The sequence below is a fragment of the Camelus dromedarius genome, chromosome 7 (assembly GCF_036321535.1).
Source record: "Camelus dromedarius isolate mCamDro1 chromosome 7, mCamDro1.pat, whole genome shotgun sequence".
Taxonomy (NCBI): domain Eukaryota; kingdom Metazoa; phylum Chordata; class Mammalia; order Artiodactyla; family Camelidae; genus Camelus; species Camelus dromedarius.
Window position 1 is genome coordinate 31,800,088 of NC_087442.1, and position 19,340 is coordinate 31,819,427.

Consider the following 19,340-nt stretch of genomic DNA (forward strand, 5'->3'; position numbering starts at 1 on the left):
GCCATTTTTATTCTTGCTTAATTTGAGCTTTGTTGTCTTTACTGTGCTTCCTTCATTTAGGAACTTGCTCTGTCTCTTATTCATATATTTTTTCAATAACTTGCTTTTTAACTTTTTATTTTATCACATGAATTTCTGCATAATTGAAAAGTGACATTGTGTTATAAGGTTTTCAGCTCTTGGCTCACTCCCACCCACCAACAATCCCATTTTTTTTCAGAGGCATCCGCTCTCATCCCTCTTAGCTGTGTTATCTGCTACTTTCTTCCATATTTTTGAATAATATGCTGGGATATCTATTTAAAATATTTTGAATTCAGACATTACAAACTTACTGTTATGAAATTAGGTATCTTATGCACTCCCTTTCCCCCCAATACATAATTCTTCCCCACTGCACCCCTCAAATATAATTAGAGCATGATTTTTGGTTAAAATCAGTAGTTGATGTCTTCGCTAGTATGGCTATATTAATATTATTTATCACAGCCCCAATTTGAGCTATTCACTCCTCAGTCTTGCTTCATGTCTGTCACCTAGAGCTCCCTTTACCCCTCTCTTGCCTGGAATTCCACGTTTTTTTCTTGAGTTACTCCTTTCAGAAGTTTCCTAGAAGAGGGTGTGCAGGCTGGGATATTTTTTGTGATCTTGCATATCGTTTAATTGACCCTTATACTTCATACATAGTTTGGCTTTTTACATAATGCTATACATATGCTATATTGGAAATAATATTTTCTCAGAATTTAAAAAATGGCTCCATTGTGGTCTAGTTCCAGGGTTGCTTTTGGGGAAACTGACATATCTCTCTCCCTACCCTCTGTACTTGACAGGCATTTTTCTCTCCACTGGCAAGCTATAAAACCTTCCTTTTACTCTTCATGCTCTGACATTTCATCCTGTTCTGGTATGGCAAATCAGCTGCCTCCTCAGCTGTTTCTGTCACTCTGCGCCTTTAATGTCTCCACAGAGTAAACCTCCTGTATTCTGGGTGGGGAAGGAGTAATCATCTAGCTTGAGAAACAAGCAAGGGGTGGTGTTTACAGAGGATAAGGGTGGTTTCCTTTGAAATTTATTCTTCCTTTGTTGGTCCGTTTATTTGTTCTTTCAGTCATTCATTTTTGCACTCAACAAACACTTACTAAATACTAAAACTGTGTCAAGCATGGGACCTGACAATGGGGATACAGTGGACATACTCTCTCCTCTCGAGGAGTTTATAGTCTTGTTCCTTTTACCTCTCGTTAGCATTGTGGTTGTGATATTTTTTTCTGTTCTTTCACTTGAATATTACATCCTAATATATACACCTATGTTTTGACACTAATTTTAACTTTTCTCCAACCACTTGGTATATTTTCTTTTCCCCCCATGATCTGATTCAACAAACACTTATTGGCAGCACACTCTGTGAACACTCAGGGCTTGGGGTCAGGGATACACAGGCGAGTAAGGATAGTTTCTCTGCCTACACATTACTCTTCAGCGCTCTCTGTTTGCCTCTCCTGTGCCCCAGGAGGCTGAGAGAACACTGCGAGAGATTTCCTAACCTCCAGGGCTCCTGAAAGTGAGCAGGGAACACTTCTCTTTTCCTGTTAGATTCATAATTTTAGGTGGGACTTTATTACCTCACCCCATCTCCAATCCCAGAACTCTATCTGAGGGAGTCCCTTCTCTCTCTTCCTTCCAGGATCAGATGTGTATCGAGTGTGGTGGTGGTACTCAGAAGGGGGAAGGTAGGTTTGATGCTACCAGAAAGACACCTCCTTAGACAGGGTTTATGAAACTTAAAAAGAAAAAATTTGATAACTTGAGATAATGGAGGTTGGGTTCAACCATGAGAAAGGGCAATATCCCAGGGCAAAAATGAACTATGGGAAAGCACATCAATCAATGACACTCCATTTTCTTTTTCTTCTCATAATCACTCTCTCCATTTCTTTGGCAGTAAGATTGAAAAATGTCTTGTCAATTACTTTACAAGCTCTGACCTTTGTGATTAAAGCAACATGACAAAGTTTTCCCTGACTCTTGCATTTTCATGCTCTGTTACATGCACATAAGTTTTAGGGATTCTTGAATTCTTCTACTGGTCTACTAAAATTTAGAAAGCTGTCTCAGAGAATTCTTAAATGTCTTTCAAAGGAATAGTTGAGATAGGATGATCTCAGGCCACCGTTTGTGATCATCTCCAAACCTAAGACTCAGGAGAGAATACATTCACTCTTATCACAATTCATATAGTACAGGTTTAAAAGAATTTACTGTATCTGCCAATGTCTTTGGTTCTTTTAGTTTGTTTCTTTTTTATAGGACTAACATTTCAGGAAATTTACAATTTCATCCTCATAAAATAAATTTTATGTTTGATTATATCACATTCAATATCAACACACATTTTTAATACCATTTTCAACTCTGTGTCTTTAAAATCTCCTTTTCATCATGGATCTGTGATGGTTTCATTAGAAAAATAGCAACAAAAATGCAAAAGAGAGCACAAGCAGACTTCAAGCCACAACTGTGAACACTTGCACATACTTTACATGATAAGCAACTGCCGACTTCTGATGGTAAAAGCTCTACAGATTTTGTATGTTTTTTAAGCAAGGAAATACTTTATGAAATTTTGAACTTAAGATAACATTTTTATTTGTATTTTTAAAAAATAGACTTTATATAACAGTTAAAGATTTTTATATAAGATGAAGTAGAATTAGACAAGAGGAATGAGACAATTTCAATACTTGTTTATGAATCCAAATATGGCTTGATTTTTACTTAATATTTTTAAAGTACTTAATAATTACACAATATAATAGTAATGGTTCTCTATGTTATAAAGTATTAAATATTTAAAATGCTAGCAAATATATTATAGTAAGATACCCTTTTAACAGTGCAAAAGTATGGAAATACCTTTATTTTATCTTTGTATTACCTAAACCTTCAGCGGTTTAATCTTATCAGCTACATTGGGCAGTAGTGTTTGCCCAGATTCTCAAGCATCAACACTCTCACTGTAACTTAACATGGTCTTATGACTAAGTGTAGAATCTATTTTTAAACAGTAACTTCTGTTATAGTCCTTTGTTGCTCAGTAGATTTCCCCCACACTTATACATTTTTGCTGTTTAGAAACTCCTAGATATTTAATCATTATTTTTGTTGCATTTACTAGTTACTCATTTACTGCAATCAATTTAAAGAAGTAGATGTCCTCTATTTAAATGAGACCTAAAGGTATATTGGCTAACTCTTTTGTTTCAAAGGTCCAACAAACATAATTTTAGTTGCAGGAAACGTTGATGAAGATGATCGTCTAAGTGTGGCAGATACACTTCTGAGTCAGTAATATTGTTTCTCATACTTTTTATACTTCCTGATGCTAATGATGATGATGTATTCTGCACATCCATTTCACAACCATCTTCCCTGTTACATAACTGAGCCACTACTTTCACCTATTTTCACATGTCTTTTCAATTTCCCAAATACTCAGTGGCTTGGTAACATTTAGAAATTATCATTGGCTACTGGTTATTTTCTGCCTTTATCAACTTTATCAGACTGTTTCCTCAGAATGATGGTGACTTAAAATTCTGCTTGGTACATGCATGTTCATGTGTTCTAGTTGGTGCTTTGTCAACATATATTAAAATTTTGAGAGTGTTTTCTAGTTGATTATCTTTGGGAAATGTTCCAATTAATATATTAGATGGTTACCTTTTAATGCCACAGTGTATTAATTAAGGCTCTTTGGTTGAAAGTAACAGAAAACAACTTTATTCACTTTAAGCAAAACAAAGCAATTTATTAAGTGGCGACAAGACTGCCCACAGACTCCAAGACTAGGAAGAAGTTATAACTAGAAAATGGAATTCTGTGAAGAACTCAGATCTCTTGGCTTTGCTTATCACATTTTGTGAGTTTCTCAATAAAAATTAGACAACTCAATTTCAAAGATAAAAACCAATCTAAAAGCAATGACTAGCAGACTAAATAATGCAGAAGAACAAATAAGTGATCTGGAAGACAGAATAAAGGAAATCACCCTATCAGAACAGCAGACAGAAAAACAAACAAACAAATCAACGTAAAAGGTCTATGGGATGATATAAAGTGTGCCAACCTATACATAATAGGAGTTCCAGGGGGGAAAATAAAGAGAAAAGGGAATGGAAAATGTGTTTGAAAAAATTATGGCTGAGAACTTTCCAAACCTGAAGAAGGAAAGAGATATCCAGGTATAGAAAGCACAGAGTGTCCTAAACAAGATGAAGGTAAGCAGACCCACATCAAGACAAGAGAAATGCAAATCAAAACCACAATGAGATATCGCCTCACACCAGTCAGGATGGCTACCATCAAAACATCTATAAATACTGGACAGCTACATGTAAAAAGATGAAATTAGAACATTCTCTAACACCATACACAAAAATAAACTCAAAATGGATTGAAACCCTAAATGTAAGACCAGATACTATAAAACCCCTAGAGGAAAACATAGAACATTCTTTGACATAAATCACAGCAGTATTTTTTGGATCTGTCTCTTAGAGTAATGTAAACAAAAGCAAAAATAAACAAATGGGACCTAATTAACCTTAAAAGCTTTTGCACAGCAAAGGAAACCATAAACAAAAGGAAAAGATAACCTACAGAATGAAAGAAAATATTTCCAAACAATGTGATAAACAAGGGCTTAATTTCTAAAATATACAAACAACTTATACAACTCAATATAAAAAAAAACTACCCAATCAAAAAATACTCAGAAGACCTAAACAGACATTTCTCCACAGAAAACGTACAGATGGTCAACAGGCAAGTGAAAAGATGCTTAACATCGTTAGTTATTAGAGAAATGCAAATCAACACTGCAGTGAGGAACCACTTCACACCAGTCAGAATGGCATCATCAAAACGTCTGCAAATAATAAATGCTGGAGAGGGTGTGGAGAAAGGGAACCCTCCTGCACTGCTGGTTGGGAATGTAAATTGCTGCAGCCACTATGGAAAACAGTATGGAGGTTCCTTTAAAAAATTAAAATAAACTTACCATATGATCCAGCAATCTCACTCCTTTGCATTTATTTGAAAAAAAAAAAAAAAACCTCTAATCTGAAAAGATACATGCACCCCAATGTTCATAGTGGCACTGTTTATAATAACCAAGACATGGAAGCAATCTAAGTGTCCAACAACAGGTGAATGGATAAAGATGCAGAGTGTGTGTGTGTGTGTGTGTGTGTGTGTGTGTGTGTATTTGTATACACACACACACACACACATACATATACACAATGGGAATTTATTCAGCCACAAAAAAGAATGAAATAATGCCATTTGCAGCAACATGGATGGACCTAGAGATTATACTAAGTGAAGTAAGTCAGACAGAGAATCACAGCTATTATATGATATCACTTACACATGGAATCTAAAGAATAATACAAGTGAGAATATATACAAACAGAAACAGACTCAAAGCCATAGAAAACAAAATTATGGTTACCAAAGGGGAAAGGGAAATGGATGGAGGGATAGATTAATAGTATGGGATTAACAGATACACACCACTATATATAAAATACATAAACAAGGATTTACTGTATAATACAGAGAAAAATACTGTATTTTCCTATAAAGGAAAATAATCTGAAATATATATATATATATATATATACACATACACACATATATGTGTGTATGTGTATACATATGTATATAAATAAAAAAATGAATCACTTTGCTGTACACCTAAAACTAACACAATACTGTAAACCAACTATAGGTCAATACAAAATAAATAAATAAATAAAATTGCACGTGTACCTTCCACCAAGCTAAGAAATAAAACATAACACATATACTTTGAGGCTTCTGGGCACTCTTCTCTGATCATACACTCTTATTCACTGTGCCATCCATTTTCCTATCTCTCCTTGTTACCAATATACTGAATTTCATGTTTATTTCTGTGCCTATATTTGTGTCACAACTAAATTGTATGAGTCCCCAAATCAAAATTATTTAGCTTTATTGATAATTGCTATCATATGGTATCTATTTTTTTACAACTTGCTTTTCTCCCATAACATCTTACTTGTTAGAGATTTTCCTATTGATACTTTTAGCTGTAGTTCACTTCACTTTTGTGCAGTAGTTGAATATACTACACTTTATTCGTATGTTCTCCCCTTGATAGGCTTTTAGGTTGTTTCTAACTTTTTACTTTTTACAAATAATACTATTAGAAGCATTCTCATATACATCTCTGATGGGCATGTAATGGTGTTTCATTGTGGTTTAACTTTGCATTTTCTTCAGACTGAGCTTTTATATATCTGTTGACTATTTGAGTTTCTGCTTATGTCTATTTTTTTATTTTTATAACACATATTACTTCCTTAAAAATAACAGTAAAGGAAAAAATTTAAATGTAAAGATGTTAACTTTCTCCACCACCCTCAAACTTTCTCCTCATCACCCCCAAATCCATGAGCCTTATCAAAGCAGACCTGTCTTGTCTTCTGCCTGAGAATTTGGGCCTCTGTGTATGCATTTCCCTCTGCTGGACTGAGCCTCCACAGGCTCTTTCAAAGCGTCCTTTCCTGGTGCTCCTGTGGCATTCTCTATTAACACAGGAGGCACATTATATTTAAATGACTTACATTATGGTTATTCCATTCCTGCCTTTCCCACCTCCCTGCAACTGGACCTTAATCTCCTGAAAATCAGAAGTCAAATAGAATAGTTTTTGCTCTCCCAGAGCTCATCATATTGCTAGATATGAATTGAGTTCAATAACTCCATGGAGAATTTACTAAGATCTTGGAAAAAAGTGTGCCCCATCAGCAAATCTATGAGTGGATGCTTTCTAGTGGTGCTACTAATAGGGTAGTGTTCTCAGCTATTCACAGAACTAAGACTGTTCTAGAGTAGTGGTTCTTAGCCTTGGCTACTCATTAAAATCACCTGGGGAGCTTCAACAACTACTAATGCCTGGCTTCTGCCTCCAGAGATTCACATTTAATTGGTCAAGGGTACACCCTTGGAATTGGGAAGAGTCAAAAGAGTCTCATGTGATCCTAATGTGACTAGTTTTTTTTTTTTTTTAAATGCTATGGTTTGAAAAGCACAGTATTACAGATGGAGGTATTCGTAGTTTTAATACCAAAAAACGGCCTCCGTTGCAGGCAAGGGAAATGTCTCAGAATGGTTGCAGGTGTGAATTGCTGCCCTTTTCCTAATGAACACCATTAGAGAAGCCGAGGAACCACTTAAGAGAGGTACTGTTACCCAAGGAAGATGCTGCCAATAGGTGGTCAGAACATGCTATTCACATAGTATCTCCTCTAGTAGCTGCTATAAATATAAGACTGGGGAGACCTTAACGCACCAAGGTTTCTTTTCCTCCTTTCCATTCTAGTGAACAACACATAGTAATGAGGGAAGACCAGAAATCATATGCTTTCTTTGGTGGCAATTTATCCTGAAATTCAAGGACTATCTGAAATGTTATTTGCGACAATAATTAAGACTTTGACTCATAAGTCAATCTTCAGCTTTTCAAAGAAAATAGATGAGTTTGAAGAAAGTGAAATACACTGAGTATAGCTTAAATTTAATGTTTAACACAATTCCTTAGTAAATTTATCTATTAGTTTATCTATAGTTATGGTAAAATTATTCCCAAAGAAATGCTCTTATATAGGAGCCAATTTTAAGAACCACAATAAAGTTAAACATGAAATATTCTATTCTCTAATGTCTACATCATGTTTTAATTTCCTCATTGACTTCATGCATTTCTTTACCTAAGAGATGGAGCAGGAAAGGGGTGTGTTATAGGATGAGTCAAGTGGTAGTTATATTATGTGCTGGTTAAATATTGCTGCATAACAAAGTATTCCAAACATTTAACACCCGAAAACAGCAGCTTACTGTTACCTCTCACAGGTCTACGTGTTGGCTGAGCTCACCTGGGTGGTTCTCATTTGATGTCTCCTGGGTTTCAGTTGGAAGCTGAGGCTGGTGTCTCTGAAGGTACAATTAGGCTGGACATTCAGGTGACTCATTCACATGATGGCAAATGTTGCTGCGACACCGTCAGCAGGGAGCTTACTGGGGCTGTTGGCAAAGATGCTGGCAGGACACGTGGCCCCTCCATGTGGCTTGGTTTTCTTACAGCGTGGTGGCTGCGTCCTGAGAGGGAGTGTCCCAAGAGTGAGTGTTCTAGGGTGCAGGGATTACAAGCTGCCAGTACTTTTTAAACCTGGGCTCAGAGTTCTCAGAATGTCACTTTTGCCCTATTATATTGGTCAAAGCAATCACAGTGTCCACCATTTCAAGAGTATAGAAAATAGTCTTCACTCTTTTTCAAGGTCATATTGGCAGCAAGCAAGAGATCATTTTGGGAAACAATCTATCATACAACGGCTCTATTTTTATATTTTTATTTCTGTTAATAACTTGACCAGAGAAATGTCACAGAGTTATTGAAACATTCACTATTATGGTAAAATCCTACACTAATTATTAAGACGGTATGTAAATTGTGATGGTGACTTGCTTTCATGTTGCTGTGAAGTCAGAAACGATAACTTCAGAGTTGTAACTTGAGATCAGTTTTAATAAGTGCACCTCAGAGAGATGCTTTGTTTATTTAATGAACTAACTTAGAAATAATTTTGTCTTTTCAATAACATCATTCACAAAAGTTACGCTTATTATTAGCCTGTAAATGTTCAGTACAATATTCAGCACATTATGACTGTTTTATCTTTTTATGTGGGAAGGGGGAAGTATGCAATGTTTGGTGAGAAATCCAATTCACTACAAATGTTATTTTTAAAGATGAAATAATAATTATAAGCTAACTTATTCTCTTATTTTTAGAATCCTATAAAATGGCCTCAAGTATATCTTTTTGGATGAAATATACATATACAAACATATTATTCAAGGTATGTCTTCTTGGTATGTAAGAACAAATTTGTTGGATTTATTAGACCAATAATTGTTCCATGTAGTCAACTGACTAGTGTTCTGGTATTTTAAATTGATGGGAAGCTACAAAATTCCCACATAACTTTATGTTGTGATAAGACTGTAGTATGAAATATATAATTGCTCAATGGGCATTCAGACTTGCTACATTTTTCTGTCAAAGGGAAAAATAATGTAACTAAATTCTATGCTCTCTTTTTCCCACACCATCTCTATTTTGTTAATCCCTCTGACAAGCTGAGGACATTTTTGTCAGTATATGAAGGGATGGAAATAGCATTTTGGCTATAAATGTGTCAAAATGATTGTAGTTTAAAAAATGGCAGTTTATGGGACAGAGGGTTATTCTCTGAAGAAGTATTTAGAATAATCTGGGAATTGGGAGTAAATAGGTCAAGAAGTCTTTTGATGTATTGCAAAAAGAGTCATTTAAAAAAATAAATTGATTTGTAAGGTCTAGAAAGTCACTGTGGGAACTGAGGGGCTTAATCCTAAAAACAACAAAATGGAAAATACCTTGGCTTTCACACGTTCTTTTATTCAGCTCATTTCTCATTTCTTCCTCAAGCACAAACAGGCTTCAAACTTAAGCGAAGCACTTTGTTATCACTTCCTGTATTAGATTTCCCCACATGGACACCTTTGGGAATACCTAAAAGAGAGATGCCATACAGATGCACAAATTCAAAGGCATCATTACTCCATACTGCTTTCAGAAGAGAAGAAACAGAAACAAACTTACTAGCAACATCTGAGTAGCTAATATGGAAAATTAATCAGACTAAAAGCTTTGATAAAAATATTAATGAATTGGCAGCAATGAACATTTCCCAATCAATTAAATTGGGCTAAATTGGCTAGAAAATTTTACTTTTTAAACTTCTAATTTGGCCCGATTCACTTGATCTTCCCTTGATATTCTACTTCATTCCTCAGTAATGTTTGCTTCTGTAAAGCTGATATGCCTTTATAAGAATGAACCATTATTCTTTGGTTCTAAGAGGTCACCAATGGTAAGATGCTCCATTTGAATAATAATATTTCAGCAAAAATATTCTAATAAAAAAGATATTACCAATAGTGACCACCTGCTGCTACAGACTGTGAGACACATTTCAGGGGAAAAAAAAAGAGCTTCTTAGATTTTAATATATGGTGTATGTGTAACCTGAATAACCTCATGGTCTTCACCTTTATTCTATGTAGTATAAGGAAGTCCTGTCCCCTTGCTGGAGTAACTCCAAACTCTTCCTCTATATTTCATTTTTGAGTACCTCAAAGCAATCTTGGCCTCCCCTCTGATAGTAATGATGTAGTTAAAGCTTACTGGCTACTTTCTGCCAGAAGTTATCACTTTCCAGCTGTCTCTTAGGCTGGCAGCTAGGACCTACTAACTTCTTCCAGAAAGCTCCTTTTTAGCTCCTTGGTTTTCTGAGTCTCAGAGGCCCAGCTCTTGCTACTGTGTAACGTAGTTTAAGCCCCTTCTTTGACTCAAATGTATCTTATTGGGGCCTAAAAGAAGTCCAAACACAGCTTTTAAAATATGAATTTTTCTACTTTCCATATATAAAGGATTATATTTATTAAAAATACAAATGGAATCATGTTATACATTTTGTTCTAATGCACACACATATGTGTGTATGGATATGTGTGTATATGTGAATGTCTATTTTGTGTAACAAAATATTATAGGCAATTAGCTTAGTAATCTACTGGATTGCACAGTGTTCTATTGTATGAATATATAAAACATCAATTAATAAATATTTATGTTGCTTCCATTTGTTACTATTACAATATTGCTACAATGAACATCTTTCACACACACATATGTGAAGATGTATATGCCTGTGTATGTGTGTGTATCTTTGAACACTAATGTGAGTATATATATACATATATATGTTAAATAAATAAATTTATTTGTTACATTCTTAGAGGTAGATCTGGTGGCTCAGTTAACATAGATATTTGAAATTTTGATATTTTGGCTAAACTGTCTCCCATACAACCTTGAAAGCAATTCTAAAGTCCTAGGGTGGAAGTCACAGAAGAAGCAAAGCCTCTTGCTTTGCAATATTTGTCTGCATAAGACACTGCATAAGATGAAGAAAATATTTAAATCTGCTTTTCCTGGAATAGTAGTATTTTGATTAAAAATCATAGTGAATAGAATAATTTTGGTTTAGTGATTTGGGACATCAAAAAATTCTATTGGAATAATTTCCTGTATGTCTATGTCTTCTAAGACTAAAAGGATGTCACTGTCATTGGAAGTATTTGATAGATGCTGATAAAATCTAAATGGTGATTTGGGGCATGCCAGTAACAATCATGAATAAAGATTTAGAGGTCACATTTTAGCCTTTCCTACTTATTGAACCTATTTTTATTGTATTTGCTGTGATTGTATGCACTTATACAAAACTTATTATTAATTCCATTTTTCCCATTTTCAAGAAACTCTCTAAACATGCAGATAATAGCAGAAAATCAGCTTGACACAGATATCTCTGCTTTTGCAGTGCAGCGTACTCATCAAGCTGACTGCTGAATTATTTCATGATAAGATAATTTTCCTTCAAGTCTTAATACCATAGAGGCCACGTGGTCTGATGATATTCATGAGGGAACTGTCACTTTCAGGCTCCTAGTATCAGTCACTCTTCTATCTATATTTGGTTTATGGATTCAGGAAAGTGTGATAGCAGTTATTAGCTGCTCTCAGAAAATCCTCCTGCAAGATAGATTTATTTCCTGATTAATGATGGAAATGATCCAGTATTAATTTCAGTTTTTGATATCAACAATTTTATGTTAACATCATTCTTGCTATGTTCACCTTTCAAATTACTATGATCATTCTAATGATTAAAAAGCTATTATTTGATTTAGAGTCACTCTGTAATTATCACTCCTAGCATTTCTGACATTTCTTACTAAATTTGGGTTCACGAGGTTGTACTCCCACTAACAAAAGACCTTCCTATAGAACCTTTTCATGTGCATTCAAGTAAATTTAAAGCATAGACTACCAGGGAAGTAGTATTAGTCATACGTTCTATCCTACCTGAGTATGACTTTTGACAGGTGCAGTGAAATTTATTTTATTGCTTTTTTACACTTGAAATTAGGATACCTTCTGCAATCTTTTGTTTGTAATCATAGTTTTCTCAGCACTTATAATAACACCAAATTGCTTTTTCCATTACTCTATTTTTAAAGTTGCACTCTTAGACTATTTGACCTTTATATTCCACATTATTCACTATGATTAATGAGACAGCTTTTAATTGCAGCATTGAAAACTACTCTCAGTTAGTGTCTAAAGAATGTAGTAATTACCTGAATACTTCTCCCTTTTGGACATGTTCTTATGAAGTATATTAATGAAGGCTGCAAACAATTTAAAAACAAGAAAGTACTATACAAAATTTTATATTCCCTTTCACTTAGTGAATTCTGTGAGTGTGAATAGCAGATGTTTATGAAAAATTTTCAAGCATACATACATCTTTACTTTCTGTTTTTCATGTGGTTTATAGTCAATTGCCAGGTTTTTTTTTTTTGATAACACCATAATATCTTCTCCAACAAAGTATCTGTTCTTTACTGCTCATTTTGTTAGGGTGGATTCAAGTAAAAAAAAAAAAAAAAAAGAAGTCTCATTTGTTCCAAAAATCTGAGGACTGCAAATAACAAGACCACTTTTCATTAATATCCTTGGGTCATTTATACTTACCCAAATTTTAGTATTGAAGTTATTTCCTTTGAATTTTCATATTCTGCTTTTAATGCATTAATGTATCATCCACAGTGAATCTTCATTATGGGAACATTTGGGTAAACTTCAATAATTACTCTTCTTTACATACTGGATAATCATTGAATTGAGATCTTGAAGGTTAATTAATCAGGTTCCTTTGACGTCAGTCTGAATTTTGTGATTAGATGGCCTTAAAAAAATTTAAAAAAAAACTAGATAAGAAATTGCAATGGCATTAAAATTTAGAAGTAGAAAATATATTTTGGGAAGTTTATTCCTAATGTTATTTCTGTACAGCAGCAAATGAATGTGACATAAATAAGTATCCTTGGTTCTACTTAATGAGGTCAGAGCCATTGGTTGATAACCCCTGAGATGTTCTCTGAATATTATTACCATGGAAAATTGTTTCTAAGATGGAAACTGGTCTCCACACTATATCAAAAACTTTATTTAAAAAACTATTACCTTAAAGAGAATTTTCCATTTAAGAGCAGTAAAGGAAAGATCAAACTTACATTCTACCTTATTTGAACATACTTTTAATCCCTATATAGATTTAAAAAGAAAGTGAAAATAGTAATTTAGATCACTCCATAGAGAACGATTTAGGAAAAAATGCTTATTTAGTAAAGACACGATTTAGTATTCAGAATTCTTTTCAGAGTTGATTGATTTCTAAAGTTCAGACTGAGAAGACATTATCCATCCTCTTACATTATACTCAGTTTATTGACTCCAAAGAATGAAATTGGAAATGATTGCAAAAGGTTCATAAACTTTAATAGATGACAAGCTACTCAGTGTTAGAGGTAACTCTGAGAATCAGTTTCCAGGTTCTTAGTCAAGTGTTCTATTACAAAATGCTGCTTCTAACTCATCCCTCACATAAACCTTTCGTAGTTGTTTAACATAGTCCCCTGAATCTCTGTTTACTTTTGTTTTTTAGCCATTATCATCTGTTAGAAAATATAATTAATGTTAAATTGCTCATGATGCAACTTATGCTCATTTTGTGCTTTTTTAAAAACTTTAGAAATATTGACAAACAGCATAAACTTAAATATCTTCTTCCTCTAATGTAAGTAATATTCTAATTAGTTTATGATACTAAATTTGCTTCCCATTGCTTTTACTTTGTAAGATGTTGAAATTAATATAGAAATGTTATTTAATGATTTTAAGTATAAAATATGTCACTCTTCTCTTTTTCTGTCTCTGTAAAATATGCATAATATAGGTAAACAGCCCCTGTAATGCATAAGATAACAAATAATATGTTAATACATAATGTATTTTTTATTTAACCTCTACCATATACCCAGGTTCACTGATTTTCTTAATTTTGCCATTTTCTATTGACAACAATGTCACTAATTTTTATTCATTTCAAATAAATCATTTTCTTCCACCAAAATTTTCACTTTGTCCTCACTTCATGCTTTTTTAGATTAACACTCTACCTAGAAAACATTCCGTCTGCCTTATATAAATCCAGTTTTCTTGTCAATTACTGCGTTAACCTTTATAGAAAACATACCACTATTAACTCTTCTGATGATTCTTTCCTCTACTCAGTCTTTCAGAATCTATGTGCTCAGTTTATACTGTGTTCATTTTTGCACCTGGTAATGGTGTTTGCACATGTATTTCTTTTTCTTTAGGTCTGTAAGAGTATCTTATGTGGATTCCATCTCTTCAATGAGATTGTAAACTTTAAATTGAAGAGTCATATCTTTGCATTAGTTTTTCTATTTCCTTCCTCTGCATCCACCCTTCTGCTACTAGTTTTGGTACTCAAAGGTGGTTGACTTTTTGATTTACTGAAATGTAAACAGGATTTTCTCATTGTAGTCACAGTAGTTTATTATTTTGAAAAACTATGAGTGCTAGTTCCAGATTCGGGATAATGGCTTAGACTAGAGAGTACACATAAAGAGGAACTAAAATTAATTATATAAACTATCAAGAAATAAACACAAAGAAAGCCTATAATACGATTTTCTTGATATTCAGTAAGATACTACAGATTATTATCTTTTGAAGAAAATATAAGTCACAAAACCTGTACAGAAGCAGTTTATCTTAGTTTTAAATGTATGATGTCATTTTCATTACAAATATTCAGCATCATTGGTTGTATGGCTGCAGAAATAAAAAAGGGAACATGCCACACTAGTTCATCAGAGCACATACGACCTCAATACCAGCGTCTAGCCTTGGACTCAGGCATTTCACCTGGGTGAGGCTGTGAGAAGGTGCCTAGCCCAGTTTGCAGGTGTGGCAGAACCAAGTACCCCTCCTCTTTAACCGGCTTAGTTTCATCAGCCTCTAACCAACCTCAGAAAAGTTGCCCACTCATTAAAAAGGTTATAGTTAGCACCAGGCAAATTTTAAGTATTTTATATTTTATTGGATTTTATGAAATTGATTTGCTTTTAAAGGCAGTAATGAATAGTCCTAAAAACTATTAAGTCAATTAATGTCTATTAAACAGCTTGTAGGTACAACTGGCCCAGGTCTGAGATAAATTTTTACTGACATTACCAACTAAACGGTAAATAACGGTAAAGAAAATAATGAATAGTGATTTTACTTAACACTGTGGAAAACTACAGTGTTTATTACATATTTTATTAAATGATTTTTCTTAATATTATAAACAACTAACTACACATTCTATGTAGGGGGATCTATTTATTTGCTTGTATGTGCTTGGAAAATACTAATATTTAAAATTTAGTATTAATATTCCTAAGGCATGCATTAAATTGGTCCTTGTTAATTCCCTAAGTAACATAAAAGATACTAAAAATAATTAAAAACTAAATGTAGAATCAAGAAAATGACCTTTATATTTTTATTTTCTTTTCTCTGACAAATGAAAATATGTATATGGAATAAATCCTACAGTTATTGATTTTTATATAATTAAAAGGAAATCATTTTAATTAAAATTATTTAAATGTATTACATACTTACAGTAAAAATTTTATGTATCTAGCTCATTTGTAACAAATGGTCAAAAGAGGTATTTACTATTTATATCTTTATATATATATATATCTTTATATATATATATATACACACAAATAGGGAGTATAAGGAGTAGAAACAAGACAAAGTAAAAATTATACTTGCCTAAAAAATTAGATTTCCTACTAATTATGGTAAGAAACAGTAGATGTTAGATTGTACAATTAACTAAACTTTCACAGCAACAACTTAGTTTTTCTAACAACTTAAATACTTTTTCTAAGTCTTCATAAGTCCAGTACTAATAATAACTTTGTTTCAGATAAAATATAGTTATTGTTACATTTGAAATAAATATTTAAAAATACTGTAACCTTAATGAACTATTAAAATAAATTGTTTTCCATGTAGGGTCTAGGAAATAGGACTTCACTTGATAAAATAAAACACAGACTATAGACAGTAAAATTTCCTTAGGGACCCAAATAAATCTTTTGTTGAGATGAGTCATATTCCCTTTGTTTTCCTCACTTTCCCGATTTTCTCTGTGAGGAAAGTCATCAAAGTTGGCTGGGTGAATGCTTCAGTAATTCCCTTTCTGTCTTCACCTTTGCCTATGTTGATGGCACAGTCATTCAGGGAGAAGCTGGTCTCCACTGTTTCTCCATCCTTGGTCCTGGTTCTGGTAGAAGGGAAAGTTGTCCTCAATGCATTTAATTGGAAGTAAAATAAAGTAACTTTAGGTGATATGTAAATGGTCTTTGAAATTAAGGCCAGTAGAAGATAAAGATGACTTTCTGAAGCAACTTCTTCGTGCTGTTTGAAACACACTGCTCTGCAAAAATTTAGAAGCGGCACCAATAGATGTGACTTTAGAAACCACTTGAAACTCTTCTTTCTCATGAACACTGACTGCCTTTTGATCATTTGGAAGTGTGTCTTCAGTCATTACAACAGACATCAGTTATCTGTTTATATTGGCTTTTCTAAGTATAAAGCAAATTTGTCAGACAATTGACTGATGGAATCTGGAACACTGTGGAGTCAACATCAAGCTCCAGTGGTCTGCTTTAGTTGTAGATCATCATCTTTTTAGACCAGTGTTAGGTCAATGTACTAAATAATTAAAATAGAACTACTGGTATTAAAAAAAAAATAAACCACTAATTGGAACTAAAAAACTTACCATGCAGTAAGTATGAAAATAAACAATTTGTAACATTAGTCTTTCACGTTTCTATTATCTTGGAAAAAACACTTCAGAACTCTCCATTAAAATCTCATGATTAATGAAAAAAGGGTTGTAGTCAGACAACATTGTGAAAGGATTCCATCCTTCACAGGCATGTAGAACAAATGAAAACTACTGTTTCTTTTTCTGGATTCTATACCTAGACAAATGTGTATTTAGAGAAATACATGTTTTCTTTACATATTTAAGAAAAGCCACAAGAATGAAATATCCTATTAAAGCATACTGTTGATTAAACCTAAAGGAATAATTAATCAGTTATTCTCGTTTCTTGTAGGAAGTACTGTTAGTTCTTAAAATATGATCTGCACCCTTACTTGCAGCATTGCACTACATATCAAGAACGTTTTCGGAAAAATCAAGAAACAACTAACACAAAACCTTAGATCTTTAAGTGATATTTGGTTTTGGAATTTGTAACACTTTGGGACAAAACATATGAGGGCCAGAAGAGCAAAATGATAACAAATACATACTGTGTGAGAGAGAGAGAGAGGCAAAGAGAGACAGAGAGGTGAGAGGTATTGAAGGTTAATTCATTTCACTTTTTAACTTTGAGAAATTAATTCCATCATTTCTCTCAACCTTGTATATTTTGACCACTGTTCAATATGTGACTCATATACTTAGTTTTCCCCCACATTCTTATCACCACACTACTTGGTGCTTTCTTTCTTTTAAATTCTCATATTTCCCTGCCTTTCTCTTTTATTCTATGTTAAAATTGCCCAATTCTTCGTAAGTCCCACATCTGCTTTCTTAGCCCTTATATTTGGGAAACTGATTTTTGCTGAGGAAAATCACACAACCCTATGGATTAATGATTCTAAAAATTCATCATCTCCAACCTGTACTGGGGCCTCAATACTGTTCAGGAATATTTCTATCACACCTTCCACTCCTGTTCCTTTCAGGGTGCTTTAAAACTTTCAGAAAAAACCTAAATACTCTCGCTTTTAAAATATTACACAATATGGTTATTTCAGATTTCATTTTATTTTCAAAGAGTAAGTAAGAAAGAATGAGTTGCTTTCCTCCTTTGCACCATTATTCATACTGCTGCTATAATCATGTTTCTAAGATGCAAATCACTTTATTTCTTTGCTTAAAATTTTCAGTGGGCTCCCAGTAGCCATCGGTTTAAAACCTAAACTCCTGAGACTGGCTTTTGAGACTTCTGAATGACTCTAGTCACTCATTGAACAAATACTTATTGAGCACCTACTGTGTTTAGTCACTTTTCATCATGTTTGAGACACACCACTGAACAAAATGGGCAAAGATCCTTACCTTCAAGGAGATTACATTCTAGTGGTAGAAGACAGAAAATAAATGATAAATAAAATAGGTAGGTGCTATAGATGAAAAAAAGGTAGTTCAGGAATTCTGGGAGTGGTGGAGGCAGCTTGTGGAATAATGGAATGATCAGGGTCACCCATATAAGATTTGAGTGCATGTCACCACCGCACGCACCCTCACTTCTCACTACAGCCCTGGTTCTGTCACTTGTTCGCACTTCAGTTTTACATGAAAAGTCCAATTTCCACGGAAACCATGTTTTACTCAGCACATTTCTGCTTTTGATTCCACATTCTACTTTGGGATCATTCATTCCATCCCAATATCTTTCCCTGACTCCCTCCTTACTCCTAGATCGAGTTGGCTGTCCCTTTTTAGTACATCTATTACATACATTGTTTTTGCAATTACTTGCTTACTTTTGTATTACTATTTCTTGCTGGAGCAACAAAGAACCCTAAATTTCAGTGGTTTATTTCTCATTCATTACATTTTGGCTGCAGCAACAGAAAAAATGTGGCTCTGATCCAAGTGTTTTCTTTATTCTAGGAGTAACCCATATTTGGGATAAGTATTTCTCATGGAATAAGTAAAGAGAAATAGTCAAAACATGTAGTGGCTCTTAAAACTTCTCGGGTCTAGCATACATTACTTTCCATTGGACAAAGTGAGTCACAGAGCTAAGCTCCAAAGTCAGTGGGGCGGCCAAGATTCCTATAGAGAATCCCTGCAAGTCACATGACCATGGATGGACGGTAGAATATGCTTATAGGAAGGGAGTGTGAGCAATACAACTTGCCACATTTGTATCACAGTAGACTCCTGAGAAGTTTCGTGGCTTTCATCACCAAGTATATTTCCTAGTGCATAACAGTAGGTTAATACACTTTTTTAAGTGAAATAAGAAAAACAAGAAGGGGCCTAAAATTTATTTATTGTCACTGTATCAGGCTTTATTAACACTGTGTTACAAACTAGGCAGATTCCCAAGTAAAATAATTTGTGCATGAAAACAGTTAAGAAGCA

The 19,340-nt window shown here is 33.8% G+C and overlaps 1 long non-coding RNA gene across 1 annotated transcript in view; it reads right to left on the reverse strand.

Moving 5' to 3' along the window:
• LOC135321672 (uncharacterized) overlaps positions 1-19,340 on the reverse strand; it is a 228,093-nt gene that overhangs the window by 32,235 nt on the left and 176,518 nt on the right. The window contains exons 7-9 of the long non-coding RNA XR_010381609.1: positions 12,764-12,977; positions 9,535-9,670; positions 7,992-8,214 (exon numbers count right to left, since the gene is read on the reverse strand). This is a non-coding gene — a long non-coding RNA (uncharacterized LOC135321672). The remainder of the gene's footprint in view (positions 1-7,991; positions 8,215-9,534; positions 9,671-12,763; positions 12,978-19,340) is intronic.